The 21,999-nt window shown below is 38.8% G+C and overlaps 1 long non-coding RNA gene across 1 annotated transcript; it reads right to left on the minus strand.

Moving 5' to 3' along the window:
* Nucleotides 1–6,845: 6,845 nt before the first annotated feature.
* Nucleotides 6,846–21,999, minus strand: LOC135290915 (uncharacterized). The gene is made up of 6 exons (XR_010353749.1): nt 21,818–21,999; nt 20,592–20,981; nt 19,047–19,199; nt 17,713–17,833; nt 16,979–17,185; nt 6,846–8,341 (listed from the first exon to the last, which is right to left on the minus strand). It is a non-coding gene; the product is annotated as an uncharacterized LOC135290915 (long non-coding RNA).

Below are 21,999 nucleotides of genomic sequence, written 5' to 3' on the forward strand. Positions count from 1 at the left end.
TGTGAAAGAAGCTTGTTCCATACTTGGGCAGTCATGAGATAAAAAAGTCAATCAATCTGACTGGGTGAAGAATAGCTAATTCAAAGCAAGCAGAAGCACAAGGACAGTTTTCATTAAAATCAAGGTAGTGGAGCAGAGAAACAAAGCCTGATGGAATGTATACAGAGTAGGGTTGTCCACATGGACTTGTGTTTTCTGATAAGAAGAAATGAGTTTTCTTAGTGAAGACTGAGTTACTTCGCACAAACAGAAACATTTTCACTCAGAAAAAGCAAACAAACAAATAAACAAACTCCTCTGTAAATTCAAAGCATTCGAGGTTCAAACTCTCCAACAATGTCAAGATTCAGAAATACAACCACTTTTTAGTGAAGTTTTAAGAAATCATTTGGAATTTGTGTTTCCCACACAGAAAAAACCCCACTTTTTTCCTGTTTATTGAAAGCAAAAAAAAAAAAAAGAGTGAAGACAAAAAAGATTAGTTTTCAAGCTTAGAATGAAAAAATCTGTAGTTATGTAGCTTGAGTTCCACAGCATAGGCTGTATTTCTAAATAAACAAATTCTTGTTTAACTCCAGTGCCTCTCCCAGTAAAACACCAAAATTTTAATTAAAAGTCATCAGTCGTACGTCATATCAAAACCCAATCCTTGCAATCATCCCTAAATTAATAATTCCTCATTTAAAAGAAAGATAACATTTTATTATTGATTTGTACAGCCTCCCTTCAGCTTCCAGCTATTTTATCTTGTGATATATTTGTCTTGTGGGCTGATGATCCTGTTGCTGTGGTGTATGTGAGTAGTTACACAGTACAATCAAGTTGCCCATGAGCCTTCTCTGTGCTTAGCCAAAATGGATTGATCCATCACAGTCTATAAAAACAGGCCATGTTTTTCAATATTTAATGCTTCTCTTTGGCTGTTGGAATTCTTGCTTAATTATTGCTACCCAAACTGCATTCCTCCAGATATTGCACACCTATGTTCCTTGGGTTTAGATGTACTACTACATGTTTCCAAGAATCAGGACTGTCTTCTACTACTACACTGCTAGTAAAGGCTCAATTAACTGGTGAATGTCACCAGAAGCTTTTTGTTCTCATACAGAAGCCTTCTAAAATGTGAAAATGCACTTTCTTGCATTCTTAACTATTGTATAATCCCAGACACAAATGCAGAAGCCATGTTTTGTGGTGTTAGGTACTGCAAAGTGTGTATTGTCACAGTCCAAAAAACTGCTTGCCTGGGTGAGGTATTCAGCAGATGTTATGGAAATGGCTTTAGCTTCAGCTATGCTAAGGTAACAGAAAATTCAAACATTTATCTGTGAAATCCCTGGTAGATGCTTCAATTACAGAAATAGAACAGCCATACATCCCTGCTTATTCTGAGGCCAAATTTTTTCCCTTCTACTTTGCTTCTGGCAATCAGTGTGACCTGGCCACATGACAAGGGCCTTTCATTTTGTACACTCCCAACAGTTTAAGGAGACTACCATGGGCTAATTATACATAATCAGCCTTGCTTTGAGTAACTGATCATTTTGCATCTTAATTGATCATCCAGGCACTAATGACTTCAGCATGACCTTAATGTGACTTGCTAATGACTAGCTCCAAATAAATCTCTCCTGGAACTCTTTCTAGCTGAGTAGCCTTGTATTTCAGTTCTGCATAAAGCTTTTTCACTCAATGAATCTATAGGACTCAGAAAACCTATCTTCTGTCAGTCATACCTTCCATAACTGTATGAGTGCATATGGCTCAATACTGGCTGTTGTTTGCAAGCCAAAAATGACAGCGAGTAATCACATAGGGGTGCTAATGGGCACAGAAGAGATCAGTCATCAATCATCACTTGGACACTGTGTGATTTTACATTTAGCTTTATTAAATGTGCTGTCTGTGCCTAGCTTCCGGGCATTAAAATTACATGGGGTTAAGGACGTGTACTCTTATTTGGCCTTCCATCAGTCTTTGTGACTATTGGAAATGTTATCTGTAATGACTTAGGTTTTTTCCAAGTCATTGATTAAAAAATGTGACCTGTCCTAGGGCCATAGGTTCCTTGGGGAACTGCATTAGCAACTTGTCTATTCGGTGATGGTTCCCCAGCTGCACGCTGAGAGACAGCCCATCAACGAATGTGGCCTGGATCTGGACATAGATATGGATAGCCCAGTCCAAATGTTAGACCCTTTCTGAAGTTAAACTGTGGTTATAGTCTTCTGAGGCCAATAAGCTTTGAGAGACGTGCCTTAATGGCTCCAAATTTCTGGGGAATTGATGCTCAGTCAACAATCCCCTCTGCTAATAATTTACCAGGCAACAACAATACTTCAGTTACAGCTATTGACACACTGCCATGTCAATCCTCCAGTGCCTCACCAGTATCATGATTTATTTGTGATTGATGAAGCTGTGAAAGAAGATGCTAGAGCACTACTGTCAAAAGATTGCTGAATTTGATTAATTTCACCATGGAATGTGTTTGTTTTCCCATGTGATAGCAATGAAAAAAGGTGAACACATCAAGCCTACAACAATATTTCTTCTGACTGATAACCCTTGAGGTATTTTTGAATCCCAGGATGTGGAGATGGGGTAAATACTTGTGAAAATGGTGAGAAAATGAGATATGACTCCATGGTTTACAAGGAGCTACAGTAACTGTGGATGAAATGTAAAATATTGGGACTGATCCCAAAAAGAGTGCAAATAAAGTAAGATGAATATTGTGGTTCATCTAAGGAAACACCTGATGAAGCAAGGGGACTACTTCTGTTTACCAAATTAAGTCTTTTTGGGATCAAGCATTTGATAGATGCATAAGTGTGAAAGAAATTAATATGTTTGGTTTTGTAAGAATTTCTTACTAAATAATCTTGATATGAAAGCTTGCATTTTTAAATGGTAGATTTCAGTAGAAAATAGCTAAATATTTCAGTTTTCCTTTGAAGCTAAAGACGTGTTGACATTTTAGGGCTATCAGAGTGTTCTTCATGTGTTTAGGGATCTTTTCTGGCAGCAAAGCTTAAAAAAGGCTTAATGTCTCATTTTGGATGACCAGATTAAATTATTGATTGCTCTAAATGATTTTTTTAAAGAGAAAGAATGGAAATCAAGAAAGACCTTTTCTGTTTACATAGTTATTCACGTTCATGTGAGTACACATAACCTCAGCAATACTGCAGCTGGAGTTATTTGGCTAAGGACAGTGGTGAAAAGGCATAAGCCAGCTCTATAAACCCTTTCAAGCTCCCCACCCATGGGACTTTAAACATAAACATATACCTGTGTTCTTTCATGTTGTGTAACCTGTTTCTGTGTTTTATACATTTACATCACAAACTTATTAACAGGCTCTTATTGCTGTTGACAATCTATACTCAAAAGAAAATTAAAAAAAAAAAAACAGAATTAAGATTGCTACTGGAAACATGGTGTGTGATTAGATAATTAAAGAGCACATATGCCTCAGGACAAAATAATTTTGAGCAAACAGTCATAAAGATAGAATTTCCTTGTTTTCCTGCTAGATAACTTCTGTGTTAAAACATATTTACTTGTTTTTTGTGGTTTTGTCAGCAATTCCTCAAAATGTACCATTTTATCATGAGGATGATTGACTGGACGTAGAACGCTTATTTTAGTGGTAAATGTGCTGCACAGAACATGCAATTTAGTTCATACATATGACAGATACATCAAATGCCTTTTGAAATAATGATGAAAAGATCTAACAAAAATATTTTTCTCAGTCAGATTGTGCTTTTGAATAAAATGTAATATCAAATTTGACCGAAGGCGGTAGTAGTGAGTTCAGAAAAGCATGTCTTTATACCTGTTGCAGGGTTACTGTCCCCTGTTGTTCACCCAAACTATGTCCTGTGCCTCTGCCTTTGAACTCAGTAGCTGTTGCCAACCATGGCTTCATTTCTTTTTTTCTGCAAGAGTGGTGGAGTTTTCTGATACAAAGTACTTACTCCTCAAAAGTCACAATTCAACCGACAATTCTGCTCTCTTCTCACCATATTTCAAATTTTAGTTTTGCTTTCCATACATGGTGATGCTGAGCTGAAGTAAGCACTCAGTTCTCATTTCCAGATCCTAGTTATATACTTTGGGTTTATGGTATTAGTTGCTGTGCCTAAAGTAAAACTGTATTTCCTAGAAGGTACCCCTCCCTGGTCCATAGTAACATTAGCTTGGGTAGAGGAACAGGGAAAATTTTTCTAAACATTTTTCTAAAAGAAAAGTTCTTTTCTAAAGAACTAAATGTAAATCCTTAAAAACATTTCCAAACAGTCTAAAATTTGATTTCTACACACACACACACACACACACACACACATATATCTATCTTTCAAGAATACTGGAAAGAGTACTACTTATCTGTCACATTAGACACAGCACTTTTGATTTATGGTACTTAGGGATTTATTTGGTTTTTAATGTTGCATTTATTCAAACCAGTGAACAGTGTACTCCAGATGGGTTTTTGTACACTCAATTTACATCTACACACTTTAAATCCCATCCTGGTAATTAGGCATGGATAGTCAGGTCTAAGGTACTTAAGTTGTTCTGACTGCTATTCCACCCTTAATGGTTTTCTGCATGTTAAAGTTCTACTAGTGAAGATCTGAGGGAGACAGCACCTAACTTTGGTCTGAGTGCCAGCAACAATATATTGTTGTCTGTGGCATTTGTAAGAGCAAATGATAAAATGATAGTTTCTGTAAAAATACAACCAGTGTCCTTCTGAGTTTGCATTCCAAAACGAGACAATAAGGAGAGTTATAAGAATACAGAAGGGTAGGATGAATTTTTGGGGTGTTTTTAAAGTGGCAGAATTAGTTAAATTATCAGAGAAGAGTACAAAAAACGAGAGCAAGGAATGACGTTGGACAAAAAGGAATTAAGGGAATATAATTTTTGGTAAATAGTAGGAAGGTGAGATGGAAAGGGTGTCTGGCACCACTACTTTATGCAAACAGCCAATGAGAAGAAAATCTGGTGAAATTTATCACCACTGAGAGTTTTAACCAAATTTTTGCAAGAGTCTTCTAAGTGTGAATCAGTAGTGTAATTTTCTGATTTCTGAGTTGTTAAGTAAAAAAAAAAGGGCTAATATGCAAACCAAGTAAATCAAATTTTTAGCTCATTTTTTGTTTGAGTGGGAATCTCTGAATATGCCAGAACTTGGTCTACAATGAGGTTACATAAATTTATGTGTTGGGGCACAAGCAAAGACACTTCAGTACCTGAAGTTTTATGCATGCATGCCACTTTAGTTTAAAAAAACCAGTTTATATCAGTAGCTCCTGCAGACCAGAAAATTTTCTGTTTGTGTGTTTGCTGCAGTGGTTGAACTGTTGTGTTTAATTGGGTTCAATTAAACTCAAATGGTGTTTGTGCAAATAGGCGACTTTTATTATATTTTTTTTGCAGTCCAGCCTGCAGTCCTACCTTTTCCAAGAATCTCTGTAAATGTACAGGTTCAACACTTTTGTTTTGCACTTTTGTTACTTCCAAAATGATATCAGAGGGTTTTGGATTACTTGTTCCAGATTTTTATCAGTTATGAACTTAACTCAGTTGAAAGAGTAAATTAAGCATATAAGCAGAGCTCTCCTATAGCCTCCTGAAAGTGAAAATCATAGGATCATAGAATCATTAGACTGAATTGGGTTGGAAGGGACCTTAAAGATCATCTAGCTCCAAGACCCCTGTGTAGCAGGGATGCCACACATTAGATCAGGTTGCTAAAAGCCCCAAAATATTTTAAAAAGAATGCGAAAATGTCTTATAATAGATATTATGCAGAGGCAGAACCATTTGGCCTCTAATGAAACAACTTATCAACACAGAGTGCTGCTTCATGTTCATACCTCTGTAATATCACCTGATTAGAATTACTGAGAATTGTACTAATCAACTTGTCCTTTCTGCAATTAATTACACCCAGGAGAAGAGTTTGTAAAATGCTGTTATTCAAATTTGATAATGTTTTATCCCCATCCATATTTTCTACTGTTTAGAAGATCACTCGAAGTACAGGACCCTATTTGGTCCCTGGATGTCTGAAGAGGTCTCAGAGGGTCATGTTAGGGTAACCAACACTGCAAGGAAAAGAGAAATTTTGTGCTTCCTCTGGTCTCTCCAAGGAAGAATTCATGCCAATTTATTTTTAGAGAAGCAGCAGACATGCACCCATTTTTTATCTTCATCCAACACAAAACAAGAAATACACTTTACAATCAGGGGAAACACATACCTTCAGCATTGCTTTTAATGAAATTTTAAAGGTGGCACTGAAGGAGCTGCTGGGTGAAAGCACGGTGTGTGTTTCCTATGTAAGCTGCGTTGATATTGCATACAAATACTGCACACTATGCTCATCATCCAGCTTCTTCTGGTTCTTAGGAAAGAGAAGGCCTTAGTGGAGAAGGCCATCCAGTTTCCGTGAAGTGAGATCCTTGATTTTGATATATGCTTAGCACAACCCCTTAAGCTGCTTGTCCCAGTTTGGAGGGCAGGGCAGCACTGGCAGCACTGCAGCCTGCTGTGCTATGCCATGTTGCCCTAACGAGCCTTGCATTCATGTTACACAAGCAGTGGATGTAAAGCTGCTCTGGAAGATCTGTCAGTGACTGTACACACCTTGGGGCAAGTGGTGTGCAAAACAAACTCATTGTAAAGGAGTCAGTCTCATTTGGAGTACTGTTTCACACTCTCTAAATGCACTATGAAAAGTGTGTGAATTAGCTATTTCAGTGCTAGAGCCTTCCTAGGTCAGAGGGCAGGGACTGCAAAGAAGAGGTCATGGTTTGCCGGTGTCTGTACAGGATTTTTAATGTAGAGTACAGCAGGCAGTGCTTTATAAAAATGCTTGACTTAATGGGAAATTAAAATCTCCAAATTGCTTGTTCAATGGCAACAAAAATCTCTTTCCTAATAGTACAAATGTTCTATTAGGATGTACAAATTTGCAAATACTGAGCAAATGTCATAAAATGGAGGAACTCCAGTGCACTGAATACATGGGTAGAGAGGTATTTTGCTATTGGTCCAGTAAAAACAAGCATACAGCTGCTGCCTGCATCAGTTTTGCTCTTGTGGCTACACGGAAATGTTTGACTTTTGAATGGCACCAGCCTGTTTTTGCACATGAAACACCAAAAGTCTCCACAACCCACTGAATCTGCTGCTGTGCAGGAAGAAGCTATGGCTGCACATTCTTGCATGTGTCCTACAATTCTCAATACAGCGACTCTCTCTAAATTCATTTGAGGCAGATGAGACCTCAGAGGAATGTGGTGGAGAGGCAAATGAGTCTAAGTTTAAGAGAATATCTGTTTACATAACAACTTCTGCCTGTTTTCTCCATGCGCTAATCCTGAGCATTCCTGACCACAGGCTGAGCTCTGCTATAGCCTTCTGTTTTAGGCCTCTGACTTAATTTCCATACTGTCCACCTTCAGTCTTGGGACAGTCATGTTTATACTGTATTTTGGCAGGAGCACAGCAGTGCTGTAAATTACCTCATCCACATCTGTGCCCCTCGATACCCAGCACTTATTGCAGATATGTCTGCACCATGTCATTATGCATCACACACAACCTGAGTGAATTATCAATAGAAAAGGCCTACCTTTCTCGTGCCAATTGGCATGCAGCATGCTGAACTTGCTGGATGGCTGTGTTGCTTCCCTCTTGCTGCTTGTGACTGTGAACAGGACTGAGAAAACAGATTAAGACCCTCCTGTGCAACCCGTACCAGGCTGGGTACTGAGGATGGAGGGACCAGCGTCTCTTCTGTCTCCCCATTCGGTCCTTGAACCAGAAGCACTGCTGAGAGAAGTGACTCCAAAGATACAAGGTATCACATTATACTGTAGTGGTTACACCCGCTTCGGGTCATGGCTATATTTCTTCTGTTTTTCAAGGACTTTCAGGACTGAAGAACAGAGATCAGCACCTTTTTATATGAATTCACCATCCTCAGCATGTGAGGAAACCGGCAGTGAGCTCCTCTGGGAAGCTGGGTTTTGTTTTGCTAGATCAGGAAGAATCTCAGGTCCCAGCATTTTCACTCTCTCTGTCACAGTACACAGCAGGGACTGGGTACCTCAGAGGGATGAATCTGGGGAATCTTGGGTCAGGAACAAAACACCATTACTGTAGGTATGAGCACACTCATGGTAATGTGTAGCGACTCCAAGGGACAGTGACAATGTGACTTAGCCAACACAGTCCATCACAGTGCCAGACAGCCCTTAGTCTTCCTTGGGATTACAGTTTGATGCACTGACACCTGTATTGTATTGTCTGTTGTCTGGATTTGCAAACACACGTGCAAAAGAAAAGCATTTAAAGACAGTTACAGGTAACAAAATCCTTCCTAGAGGCACAAGTGACTTAGTTTAGGAAATTGCCAGCTTAGTTCCCAGCATTTAGGGCTGACCTCTAGTAAATCAGCTTCAGAATACCTCTCCTCTGTCAGTTTGTTGGCCATGGCTCCCTTTATAGCTGATGAGGTTTGTCTCCTTGCTCTTATCTCCCCTCATTAAACCTTCTTCATCTCACTTGGTTTTATATCTCTCTGGCCTAAACCTCCTTTCCCTTACTACTTCCTAGAGCTGGATTTAAAATGTACAAATGTCTATAAGCAGCTCAAATGTCTCTTCTCTTCCTTTCCTTTCCCATTATCTTGAGTCATCTTACACTGCATTTTTTAGTTAATTCTTCTCTTCTACTTTTCATGTTTTATAACAGTGAAATATGATGAAACACTGAACTACATAGAATTAATTGGCCTGACCTATCTTAAAATGTCATTTTTGTGTATAGATTAGTGAATCTCTATTACCTATAATGATGTGAACTAGGGCTCTGATGCCTGGTTTCACCCTGGTCAGCAACTAAGTCCCACACAACTGCTCACTCATTCTCCCTAGGCAGGATGAGGAAGAGAATTGGGAGGGTAAAAGGAAGAAGCCTTGTGGGTTGAGAGAAAAGCAGTTTAATAAGTATCACTCTGCTCACACAAGTAAAGCACGACAGAGAATTTATTCACTGCTTCCCATGGGCAGGCAGATATTTGACAATCTCCAGGAAATCAGGGCCCCATCCCATATAATGGTGACTGGTGACTTGTGAAGACAAATGTCATCACTATAAATGTCCCCTCTTTTCATTATTCTCACACACCTTTGTATGCTAAGCATGATGCCATATCTCCATGGTCAATTCAGGTCCCAGCTTGTGCCCTCTTCCAACCTCTTGTGCACCCTCAGCCTCTTTACTAGTGGTGTGGGGTAAGAACTGAAAAGACATTGATGCTGCTCAGCAATAGCTAAAACGTCCCTGTTTTATCAACCCACCTTCCAGTAAAAATCCAAAACACAGTTTATGCTACTAGGAAGAAAATTCACTCTACCTCAGTGAAAGCCAGCACAGACTACAAAATGATTTGTCCAGGTCTTTGGTCCCTCTATTACATTCTTCAGGTGCTAGGGAGCAGGTATAAGAGCTTCCCAACTCTCTTTGAAGGACAGAACTTTCCTTCCTTGATGTTGGTCATGGATCTTGCAGCAAGAGTGAGAAGCAGGGAGCATTGCATTGTGAATGTATGAAATGTAGGGCTACCTGGGAGACAAAAGTGCTTTAAAATCCTCTTGTGCTTCTCCTTCTCAGCTTGCAGGATTTTGACATTAATGAGCAGAAGGAGTAGATTCCTATCAGAGGACAAAGGCAGTGTGAGAGTACTTGTGCTGAGAGTACCCTGTATGCTGAGTAAGGTAGTTGGACCTGAGGACTCCATATGCTCCCCTCCTGCTGTGCCCTGAGACATCCTCAGTCTTCTCAGAACACAGAAGTTACGACATTTGTCACAAGGGCTATTATTATTTAAAACTGGGTGTGCAACAGTGCTTAGAGAAATCAGACCTGACTTTATCTGAAAAATCAGTTATTTTTTAACCTAAAAAGTCTCTTGCTATGAGAATTCAGCTATCTTGAGCAGCGATGAGTTTACAACTACTGTCAAAGCTAGCAGGGTCTTGCAGGGCTGGTAAGGATTTCTGAGTACTGAGTCTTTTTGTTTACAATAGCTGGTCTCCTAGCATATACATTCAAGCTTCCCTCTGGCTATTTAAGGAGAAGATCAATGGTTCTTACAAACTCTTCATCTTTTTTTACTTCAAAATATAGTTTAAAAAAAGTTACACTTAGCTGGACTGTATCTCCTTGCATCTGGGTAATGGCATTTCAATATTTATATCATTCTGCTTTGGAGTACTACCAATGCACTGTTAACAAAAAAACCAAACCAAAAAACAAAACCAAAACCAAAACAAAAACAAAAACACAAAAAACCAACCAACCAAACAAACAAAAAAACCACAAAAAAAACCCCCAAAAAACAAAAAACCCCACCAAACAACAAAACAACAAAAAAACTCCAAACAAACAAACAAACAAAAAAACCCCACAAAAATCCCCCAAAAAACAAAACCAAAAACAAAATAACAGAACTGAAAAAATGCAAACAAAAGGAACTGAATTTATTCTGTTTCTAACTAAATTGATGGTCAAATTCCTAACTACTAAACCACTTAATATTATTGACTTTTTGCAAAACTGCAATTAATGCTTCTCGTTTCAACACAGAGGTTATCTCTCTAATAATATCTAGTTGCTGGAACCTTGCAATATTGACTATAAAAGCTTTCATGATGCAAAAAGAAAAACACAATATATTCTTAGTGGTGACTTGGGTGAATTAAAATAAAAACTATTTCAGTGCATCAATGTATATAATCCATTTCCTTCTAAAGGCTTATCCAAAGACTTTTAGCCTGAATAAACCTAGGAAGGCCATGTGCTTGGTTGTGACATACTCTAGTATGCAATTCAACTGAATTGCAGCAGGTGCTCAAGATCCTATTTTCAGGAGAAAAATGGCCTGGCTAAAAGTCTAATTACTATGCTAAATATTACTATTTTTCCTGCTCTCTGCAAACAGAGCTTGGTTAAAAATGATTGGTCTGTAAAAGGTGCCTGCATATGAGAAGACAGAGCTGAAAAATTGGTGATAGGTAGGCTTCATGTTCAGTATGTAGTGCGAAAAGACATTAAAATATTGCAAATTGAAATGCTTACCTAACACTCTTTCACATTACGAAGAGCCATAGTACATTAGTCAGCTTTGCAGGGAATTACAAACTTGATTTAAAAGTTACACAATCCATCAGTACATAGTAAGGTTTAAAAGTTGAAATATAAATTCTTTTTTTCTTCCCATTTTACTATGAACTCCCTATATGGACAGTTTTCCTTCCCAAAATTTCCAGCTGATTTTCTTTAAGGTTAAATATTTTTCTCACATTTATAGGTGAGCTAGAAGAAACCTTCTCTGTGGAGTTTAAAGAATTTTCAGCCTTGCTATTGCTTTGTTACAGCTCAGCTGAGACGGATGAAAATGATATCAGAATTACTCATGATAATAGTTAAAGCTCTGAGAGGAAGTCAGTGACCACTGCTAGGTCAGGCATACACAGCTGTAGATGGCTAGTTCATTTGCCTAGGATCATTAAATCTCACAGTGTTTGTGGACAGTTAACAAATTGTAGTGTGACACATGGAGCACCTGACCTAGCACAGAACAGTGTATTTAGCTAAACTACCTGGCTCTGATGTGCAGCTAAGGTGGGCATCACTGCAGGGGCAACAAAACCTACACCCTTGGGAAAAAGAACAAGTCTGATCCTTATAAATGCCTTTAAATTCCAGATTGTCTGGAGCCACACAGACATTTAGTAATCAAGCCCCATATGACACATATTTTATTTATTGTAGCAATATGTTAACATTTCTATTATTTAGTGAAGCTCATCTGTAACTAGGCATGTCTCCATAATAAAAACCCTCTTGCAATATGCTGCTAACAATTAGAAACAAGCCTTCCAATATGTTAGAGGCAACCTTTATCTATGGTGCTTCATGCTGTTGCAAATAGCAGCTGGAATGTGGATTCAATCATGCCAAAAATGACCCATGCAATCATTTGTGAGCCATTTATGATACTGGTGAGAAAATGGTCACCAAATAATACAGGTCTAGTTTTGGGTAAGTTTGTTCTAGCAGAAGAAAGAGCCTGTATGCATGCCAAATCTTTTCATGCCTTTCTCACTGCTACACTGCCAGAAATATTACTGACCAGATTCTGGCTGCTTAGGCTCCATAATGAGGCAAGAGTGTAAGGCAAAGTAGGATTCCTGATTTTTTTGTTGTGCCAAAACAGTTCCAAGAAAAAAAACATTTGGATAAGAAGCAAAAGAGACACATTTTGGCTGGTTGATTCCAGGGTCAAAAGAGCCTTCTGCTGCTCTTTGCTTTATTTTCTGTGTTTTCTCCAAAGAGAGAGAAGGTGGTAAGAACCACCTCTTCCTGCAGCTGACCAGTAATCTGATTTTCATCATTTTGTTGGGGTTGATGACTACTGATCTGTGGATTTGGTAAATAAAATAGTCAGGTAATAGTTACTTTAAAAAGGAAAAATCTACAAAACTTTCAACACAGTTCAGTCTGATAAGCAGCAATGACTCTGCCTTAAATTGCTGTGGGATGAGTAATTTGCCTTTGATAATTTGAAGTTTCTGCAACACATTCCTTCCTTCTTTGGCTAATGTTTCATTTGGGGAACATGCTTAATCAATGTTTGCTGATATTTATGGTCTAATGCATACTGACAGCAGGTGCAGAAAAAGTAAATCCCCATCTACATAAAAATCTTGCTGACATTCAGAAGCATGCTGTTTCACTGTAATTTTCATAGACAGGTGATTTTTCATGGTACCTCCAGAAGGTTCCTCCCACCTCCCTGCTGCTACCTCTGTTTTCCTACCTGCTACTATCACAAGTTATGGCTTTGTTTGCAGCCCTGCATGAGGTGCCATTTTTAAGCATATCTATTTGTTTTGTTTGATGGACTCTCGTTCAGATTCAGTCCAGATATGTGTTTATGTTTCATGGCTTGCCTTATAACTTTGAATATTCTGGCAGACAAGAGGCCTCCTTTGAAATACTATTGCTCTTCACTGGGACAAGGGGATGTTGTAACCAAGGCTTTAAAGCAGGGGTGGAGATCCTGCATCCTGGGGTTGAGACACTGGGACTGGTTCGTCTTGTTTCTGGCACGATTTGAATTAGGTTTTGAGGAGGTTTTTTACTTTTTTTTTTTTTTTTACTACTGTACAGCGGTATATTAATGTGATATAGTTAGGCAAACTTCTCCATCCTAAAAGCTTTTCTTCTAAGGTTTGCATTGGTGGTTTGAAGTTAAAGAACAAGCAAAAACCTTAACAACTTGTTTCTAAAAATGGAAACGTTCTTGTGGTTGATTATTTTATTGGGTTTTAAAGATCAACATTAGTCTCCTGTCCTTTTTAATATACCTGGAGGAGTTAAGATGGCTTCCTTACTTTGCTTTGCCTTCCTTATTCTCTGAGGAAACAGAAAATTAAATGGTTTGTATGTGAAAATTTATGATCAGCAACTGGAATGTGTCTTACTCCTCCTGCTAAATTATTTTGAATAACACGTGTATGTGTTTTTAGAGGTTACCCAGGATCTAAATCACATTACACAAGCAAATAATTTCCCTGAAAAATTTTTACTTAAAGGGTAAATAAAAAAGAAAATAAAAGACATTGTGTTACTGACTGCGATAAACCACTGCAGGAATCAGGAAAAGAAAACTTGATTCCTAGCCAGGTAAAATACACTAGACTATGTCATCACTTAGTAGATTATTTCTTAAAATGAAATAATCTGATATCCTTCAAGAAGTACCAGAGATGAAATATAAAAAATGACTTAACAGGAAAGTTACACAGGGTCATACTTACAGATTAAGTAAACAATGCAATGTGATACTGAACCAGATGACACACAAAGGAAGATTTCTATAGAGAGCAGGAAAGCTTAAAAATCCATTTAAAAAAAGAAAGTAAGAACCCCCCCAATATAAAAAAAACCCCAGCAGTGAAATAGTACATTTCAAACAGTGAAATGAATATGAGAAAGAACAATTCTGTTTAAGGTACTTTTACATTTTTTTTATTTCCTGGTTTGTCTGTTTTTGTTTAGTATCTGTTTAGTTATCTGGGGGTTTTTTATTATATAAATGTATATTTCCATATACAGTTTCTAAAACTTTAAGTTATTTCATCTGATTTTCAGGTTAAAAAAAAAAAAAACAACAGGAAAAATCAGGTGAGTTCAGTTTCTGGTTTAAATGCATAAAATGAAAATCAGAAAATAATAAAACTAAACCACGTGAGAATAATCTCAAAGCAGGCTGAAGCTAAACCAATAGTAACTCAGGCTCAGCTGTGCCATTACAACAAAGGCGAAATACAATACAGCAGGGAAAAGCTGTGGGAAGAAATGCATTAGAACTTTATCCATTATAGTATGCTAGAGAAAAATGAGACCCTGTGCTACTAGGTTTCTCCGAAAGGCTTTTTGGTAGAAATCAGCAACTAGCAAAAGCAAATGCTTTGCTATCATAATTCTGTAACTGTTTTAAACACATTGATAACTAGAAGATGTCCCTGAAAAATGTGGGATTGAATGGCAGCTGTAGCTGAGGATTCCCTTGTAAATTAAGTCTTTGTCAGGACTCCAGTTAAAGGAAAATAAAGGTTATATTGCTAAGCAAGCTGGAAAGAAGATATTGAATAGCTAGTATCCTTTAAATGTTAAAGAGATTTGTCTCAGAGCACTCATAAAACACGGGATGGTGATACATGGAAATGAAAGTAAATGTGAATATAAAGTATTTTCAATGCTTTTGCACTAGTAGCCAGAAAAATGTCCCACTTAGCAAGAAGACAAGAGCCTGAAAAGAGGCTGAAGACAATCACTGAGTCAAAAATAAATATAGATGTAAGACTAAAAAGTAAATATTAGGTAAGATAAAAGGTGAAAGAGATTGACAAGACAAAACTACAGTTAATAATTGGTCAGTCTGCTGATTATACCTCAAAATGTGGAGGACCTTCTGACAACAAAAAAATAAGACTCTTTGTCTCACTATAGATTTTGTAATCCTAGCCAAGCAGTTGAAATCCAGAATTTGCTCAAAGAATGTTAGTCAAAGAGTTCTACACAAGGTTTCATTTTTCTCATTTAACTTGCAAGGGAATGAAGTAATGTTTCTATGATGAAAGCTTATTCTGTTCTAAACATCAGCATTCTAAAATCTCACTAATTACATGACACAGATTAGAATTTCCTGACTTCAGTTGCCACTATCAAGCTAATTGCATGCACAAAAATCTGAAAAGAAAATAGAAAATTGAATCATTCAGTATAGTTCCCCCCATCACTTGTTTTTAACCCAAGTAAACATTAAGGCAGACAGCCTTGCACAACTGAAACCATTACCTACAACTGATATCTAAATATCTAGCCTAAATATTTCATAAGTGGAATTCCTTTCAACATTTATTATCCTTGGTAGTTTCTGCTTTTATCTTTACTATCAATATTGTTGATGTTAAACTTCTTTTGGCCCCATTCTCATTACTCTGGAATCATAAAATATTGTGCTTGTGACATAATGGACTTTTCTTTAACAATCAACTGCAGTGTCATAATGCATATATATAATAATTTGGAATAAAGAGTAAATTATCAAAATGAGACTTCAGGTTCCCTAAATAATGCTACATTATTATAATTCCCTAAATAATTGCTAAGAATACTGCTGAAAACATTAATTTTTTAAAACTGTGATGTTTTTGTTTTTCCAAGTAATTTCTATCAAATTATATGTCAATGCTCATGCCATATTATTCACAAAGTCATTTGAGGAAAAATGTGGCACAGCAGTTGGGGAGCAAATATGAGGAGGAATTTCTGTTAAGCTGTTTGTAACTAAAAGCACTCTAGTACAGATGAAGAGCTGTTATTTTGTTGTTTGATTCTTATTAAACAGAAAGTCTGATGGAGTCTATGTGTTGCCAGAAGACACCCTCTAAAATTCTCTAAAGACCAGGCTGCAACACAGTGGTATGTAAGAAATTCTGTCTGGTGTAGCTCTTGTTAAAATTTCGTGCTTACAAGGGTACACCCCTGAATGTGAAAGTAGGTGCCCTCTGTTGTGGTATAAGGCAGACTGTACCCTCACCTCTTCTAATCTTCTGTATTGCTCCAGGTTCCAGAACACTGGGGATCAACATATGCTCCACCAGATCCAGCTCATCCAGGTACTTGTATTTCTTTTAGTCTTGTTACACTCACAACTTTCTATGTTCAAAATATGACTTAATAAGAAAAGAGGCTAAAAGCAAATGGGTTTGATCAATGTGCTGATTTTGACTGGGGTAGGGTTAACTTTGTTTACAGTGCCTGGTATGGGCTGTGTTTTAGATTTGTGCTGAACACAGGGTTGATAATACAGAGATACTTTTGTTATTGCTGTGCAGGCCAAAGCCTTTTCTGCCTTTTTGTTGACACACTGGTGAGGAGACTGAGGGTGCCTGGGGAGGCCAGGAGCAGACACAGCCAGAACAGGTGACCCCAAGAGACCAAAGGGGTATTCCAGACCATGCGGCATCACACTCAGTTTACAAATCAGAGGGAAGAAGAAGGAAGGGGAGATGTTCAGAGTGATGACATTCATCTTCCTCATGTTCCTCTGAGGGATGAGGCCCCACTTTCCTGGAGATGCTGAACACCTGACTGTGCATGGGAAGCAGAGAATACATTCCTTGTTTTGCTTTGCTTGCTTGTGCTGCTTTTGCTTTCCTATCCTTCCAGTTCTCTCCATAGTTCTACTGATGGGGCTGGGGTTAAATCATCACATTAAGTTAGTTTAAGAATTTTTCATCTTATTTTCAATCACTATTGATATTTAACTCAAGCTGTAAACTCCATGTGTCTTGCATTTTATTTGTTTTACCTGTCTATTCAGATACCTTTTCGCACCATCTATAAAAGGTGCTGAAATCTTGCTCTGTTGTAGTTTCTGAATCTGGGTTAAACCAGTCTGGGTAGTTAAGCAGAATCAACATGTATTAGACCAAAGTCAATAGTCCTCAATGTTTGCTGATAGTCTGGCACTTCTGGAATTGTTCCTTTCTGTCTTCATTTCTTGTTGAATAAGCATCTGTATTAATTTGAATGCCACAGTAAACAGTTTACTAAAGAAAAATAAAGAGTATCTATTATTTAATTCTTATAGATTATTACAAGTCAGGTAACTCTCTCTCCTCTATGGAGACATGCAGTCCCGTCCCAAGACACATTGTCAGAGTGAGTGCACACGATATGGTTAATTTTGCTGCATGTATTTAATTGCTTCCCACAAAAAAAGAAATCACAACGAGGGACTGGAACCAACTTTATGAAGTCGTGTCATTAGTGGGTATCACTGGTTTGTTTGTGTCCATGGAGCAGTGAGGGGGAAGGGGGAATAGGGTCAGCTGTGCTGAATTTGGGAATTAATCCTTTTTATAATCCCAGCCCGATTCTGAAGATGACAAAAACTGCAAAGCTAGAGGAAGCACAACTTTTTGGAGGCCTTGCCTTTTATTTTGGCTGCTCCTTTTTGACCACCAGATATGTTTAACATGCATCGGCAGTGACACTGCTCTAACTGGTAACTTATGCAAGGCTTGCTTAGGGGTTCCCCACCTGTGTAGAAATGATGACTGCAGTCACTCCAACCAGTCTGAGTTGTTTATACATGAAAGATGTATATAACTGGTATTCTGGTTGTGGCTGTTTATGTGACTAAATTCAGTTTGCCTCATATCTGAGAAATAAATGTAAATAATTCAATAAAATCTTTATACAGAATTCAAGATTCTGGCATCAACACTTTCCTAAACCATTACTTACCCATTACCAGAACAGAACTGATATAAGGGAACAGTGGTCTGTTACCAATTACACATTAAGTTCAAGTATCAACAAAAACAAATATCCCTTTTGCGTTAAACATGATATACAACCTTAGCATATCAACTGCCATTTAAGTTCAAGGCTGACACCTTACATTAATCTCATTCTGCTTCCAAAGGGCTGTAAATCTTCTTGAGGTGACTTTCAGAGAAGGCCGTGGAGAAAATTTAGACCCCAACTATACTTTAGCATGTACCAGAGCAGTAGTATACATGCACTTGTTATCACAGATTTCTACCAGTTCTTGCCACATGGCTCCTGAACTTCCCTGCCATAAAGGTAGACTGGATTTGCTGGCAATTTCAAGGTGCCTTTAGAGTACGTTGAAGCTGGTAGTTAAGCTGGAGACAGCTTACAGCAACAACAGGTGTGTGTGTGTTTGTGCATATGTATACATGTATGGAGCCAATCTGCTGATTTCAACCTATTTTGTCAAAGTACTGTGTAAATGATCTAGGAAGCTTCCACTCCAACTTTTTGATGAAAGATGTCAGACCAGGCAGGAGTGCTGAGATAACTTCTGAGTACAAGAGGGGGCCATGTGTTCTTTATTTCAGCATATTGAAATCATAACTGAAGTACATTGTAATGCATATGTTAAACAAAATCATTATCTCAGTTAAGTTCTTTGTGGCCAAAGCTATCAATCAGAACCAGCACTTCTGTTTGTTATTCCAGAAGTGAAATGCAGACCTAAAAGGAGACAACACTTTGGGAGCTTAGAATTAAATAACATTCATTCATCAGCTTGCACTTAGGTTAGCTGGATAATAGCTATGTACTTTTTTAGATAGAGTCAATCTAATGAAGTTAGAAAACATCAAACCAATATTTAAAAATGTTGTCAAATAATAAGAATCACGTTTATCCTGGCTTAGCATCAAAGATGTCAACATTTGAGAGCTAGGTGTTACAGTGCCCTGAATCTTTGTCTTATTAAACTCTCCACTGTATCACAGTAATTTGAAAATGAGAGGATGAAAAGACACTGGCCAGTCTGGGGGTGAAAGGCAAATACACATTGAAAGAGTGCATGCAATCTGTGTTGCACCAATTACACTAACCTGTGCTCTGCCGATTTAGATGTGTAGCTTTTCCAGCTTTTCCATATGGTGCAGCACCTCCCACAAACACCTCCTAGGTGCGAAGGAAACCCAGTAAAAGAAGCCACTGACTGCTAGACAATCAGTCATATTTTCAGCCTGTCTCTTCTCCAGCTGTTGAGGTAATAAATAGGAAACTATTGGCATTTGAGACAGTCCAAAGCTGCCCGTAAGAATGTCAGACTGACTTGCTTCTTTCTAACGTGTTTTTCCTGAAGCATATCTGCTTCTGTCATTTTGGAGAAGCCTCCTGAAAGTCTGTCTCTGTAAAATAAAGCTAATGTGTAGGTGACACCCCATGGAAGAAAAAATAATGTATGTTAACTCTTGGTCTCTGCATGAAGAACATTTAAAGCAAAATAGCTATTGGAGTGTCTGAAAATTGTGCTTTGTGTTGGTAGGGTGCTCTAAATACCTGGTTCACATGGCTATGGAGGTTGGCTGTTTCCTACACTTCCTCACTGTATGCAGGGTGTTGGCTTGGTTAACAGAACTTCAGCCATGAAGGGGAATAGCGCCCTTGACACTAGTGCCCTGGACAACAGTGCCCTATTGACAGCAGGCAGGGGGTTTGGGACATGAGCATTTTTCTCCCATCTGATTGAGGTGGTAATCTTCCTTTCTTGATTCCTGAACAAATGTTTTAGCCTTCCGTCTGTTTTAACAAAGAATCAGGGGAGAAGAAAGGTACTGGTGTTGCATTTGGAATGCAATCTGAAATAACTGTATTCTAGGGGAGCCTGGGGCTACCTACATATTAAATAAACAGAGAAAACATGTATGAAATTCAGCTTTACAGGACACATAAACTAAGTTGTAAATTCCAGTAGGATTCATTTGAGAGTGTTGAAGGAACCTACCAGAGTAGAAAGAGTACATCCAAAAAGCAAGATGCTTTGTTAACCTAAGTTCTTTAATGCCCTACACAGCTAGGTGTCAAGTTTCTCCCCACCACCTCATCCCAACTGGTAATATGCACTTAAAAGTTGCTATTGAAAAGCTGCCTGCAATTCACTCAAGCAGCAAATTCTAAAAAACTGTAATTAATTGTCAGTAGTCGCTGTGTGTTATTTTGTGTTGCCAAAAACTAAGAGCGTTCTTACCTGCTATGGAACATGGGTAATTTGTAACTTTGAACAATAGTTACTACCCAGTGCAGGTATAATTCACCCTGCCATGCATAAAGCAAGCAAGTTGAGTAATTAATGATCACGATTTAAGAATGCAAGTAGACAGTGTAACAACAATACATCAATGTTTCATTTCTACTAAAAGCCGTATACCAGCACTTCCAGTTCTCTGTGATTCAACAAGAAAACATTAAGTGCATATTTCAAGATAAACACCATGTATCAATGCTTCTAGCCCAAATTCTGATTACAGAAGTATGCATGTATTATAGATGTGCATCTCATGGGTAATACTTCATTTTCCACAATATATTGCTTTGTCTAGCTGGGCTTTGACTTCAGAAAAAATGAAGCATTGCATGAAGAGGTAACATACCTGGAAAAGACAGGGCGACATCCATCGCTCCATCTCAGGCAGCTACAGCAGGAAAGTTCTTACCCACCTCCACAGTTCTACAATCACAAATGGAGTACTTTTTATTGGAAGTATTGAACCAGCTTGCTCTGACTATGGTTTGGCATAAGTGTCAAATTATGATAGAAGCCAAAAAAAATCTGTGTTTATTATACTTCTTTGGCGTTAACAACAAACAATTAGATATGTCCCAAAAGTCAGTAGGTATTTCAGTGACTGTGGTTTCTATAAATTTTTTTGCACTTTTCTTTTTGAAGTGACTTATGAGTTTGACTGTGGTTTCATATCTTTTACAGCTTAAATGGTCCTTATGCAAGAAGAATTTTCTTTCCTCTGGTATCACAGAATGACCTAGGTTGAAGAAGAATTTTGAGATCACAAAGCCCAATCTATGACCTAACACCACCTTGTCAACTTGACTATGGCACTAAAGTGCCACATCCAATCTTTTTTTAAACACCTCCAGCGATGGTGACACCACCACCTCCCTGGGAAGCCCATTTCCAATGCCCAATCTCTCTTTCTATGAAGGACTACTCTCTGATGTCCAACCTAAACCTCCCCTGGTGCAGCTTAAGACTGGATCCTCTTGTCCTCTGCTGGTGGTCTGGGAGAAGATACCAACCCCCACCTGGCTACAGCCTCCTTTCAGGCTCGTGTACGGAGTCATAAGGTCTCCCCTGAGCCTCCTTTTCTCCAGGATAAACAATCCCAGCTCCCTCAGCCGCTCCTCACAGGACTTCTGCTCCAGACTCTTCACCAGCCTTGCTGCCCTTCACAGGACATGCTCCAGCCCTCAACATTCTCCCTCTAAACTGAGGGGCCCAGAACTGAACACAGGATTCAAGCTGTGGCCTCACCAGCGCCCAGTACAGGGGACAATCCCTGCCCTGGCCCTGCTGCCCACACCATGGCTGATCCAGGCCAGGATGCCTTTGGCCTTCTTGGCCACCAGGGCACTGCTGGCTCATGTTCAGCTGCTGTCAGCAGCACCCCCAGCTCCCTTTCTGCCTGGCCACTGTCCAGCCACTCTGTCCCCAGCCTGTAGCCCTGCAGGGGCTTGCTGTGGCCAAAGTGACCTGGCACTTGGTCTTGTTAAACCTCAGCCTGTTGGACTCAGCCCATCTATCCAGCATGTCTGGGTCTCTCTGCAGAGCCCTCCTACCCTCCAGCAGACCAACACTCACCCAGCTTGGTGTCACCTGCTAACTTAGTGTGGCAGACTCAGTCCCCTCATTCAGATCATCAGAAAAGGTACTAAACAGGACTGGGCCGAACACAGATCCCTGGGGAACACGGCTGGTGACTGATCCCTACTTGGACGCAGCACCATTCACCATCACTCTCTGGGCCCACCCGACCAGCCTGG

The sequence above is a fragment of the Passer domesticus genome, chromosome Z (assembly GCF_036417665.1).
Source record: "Passer domesticus isolate bPasDom1 chromosome Z, bPasDom1.hap1, whole genome shotgun sequence".
Lineage (NCBI taxonomy): Eukaryota > Metazoa > Chordata > Aves > Passeriformes > Passeridae > Passer > Passer domesticus.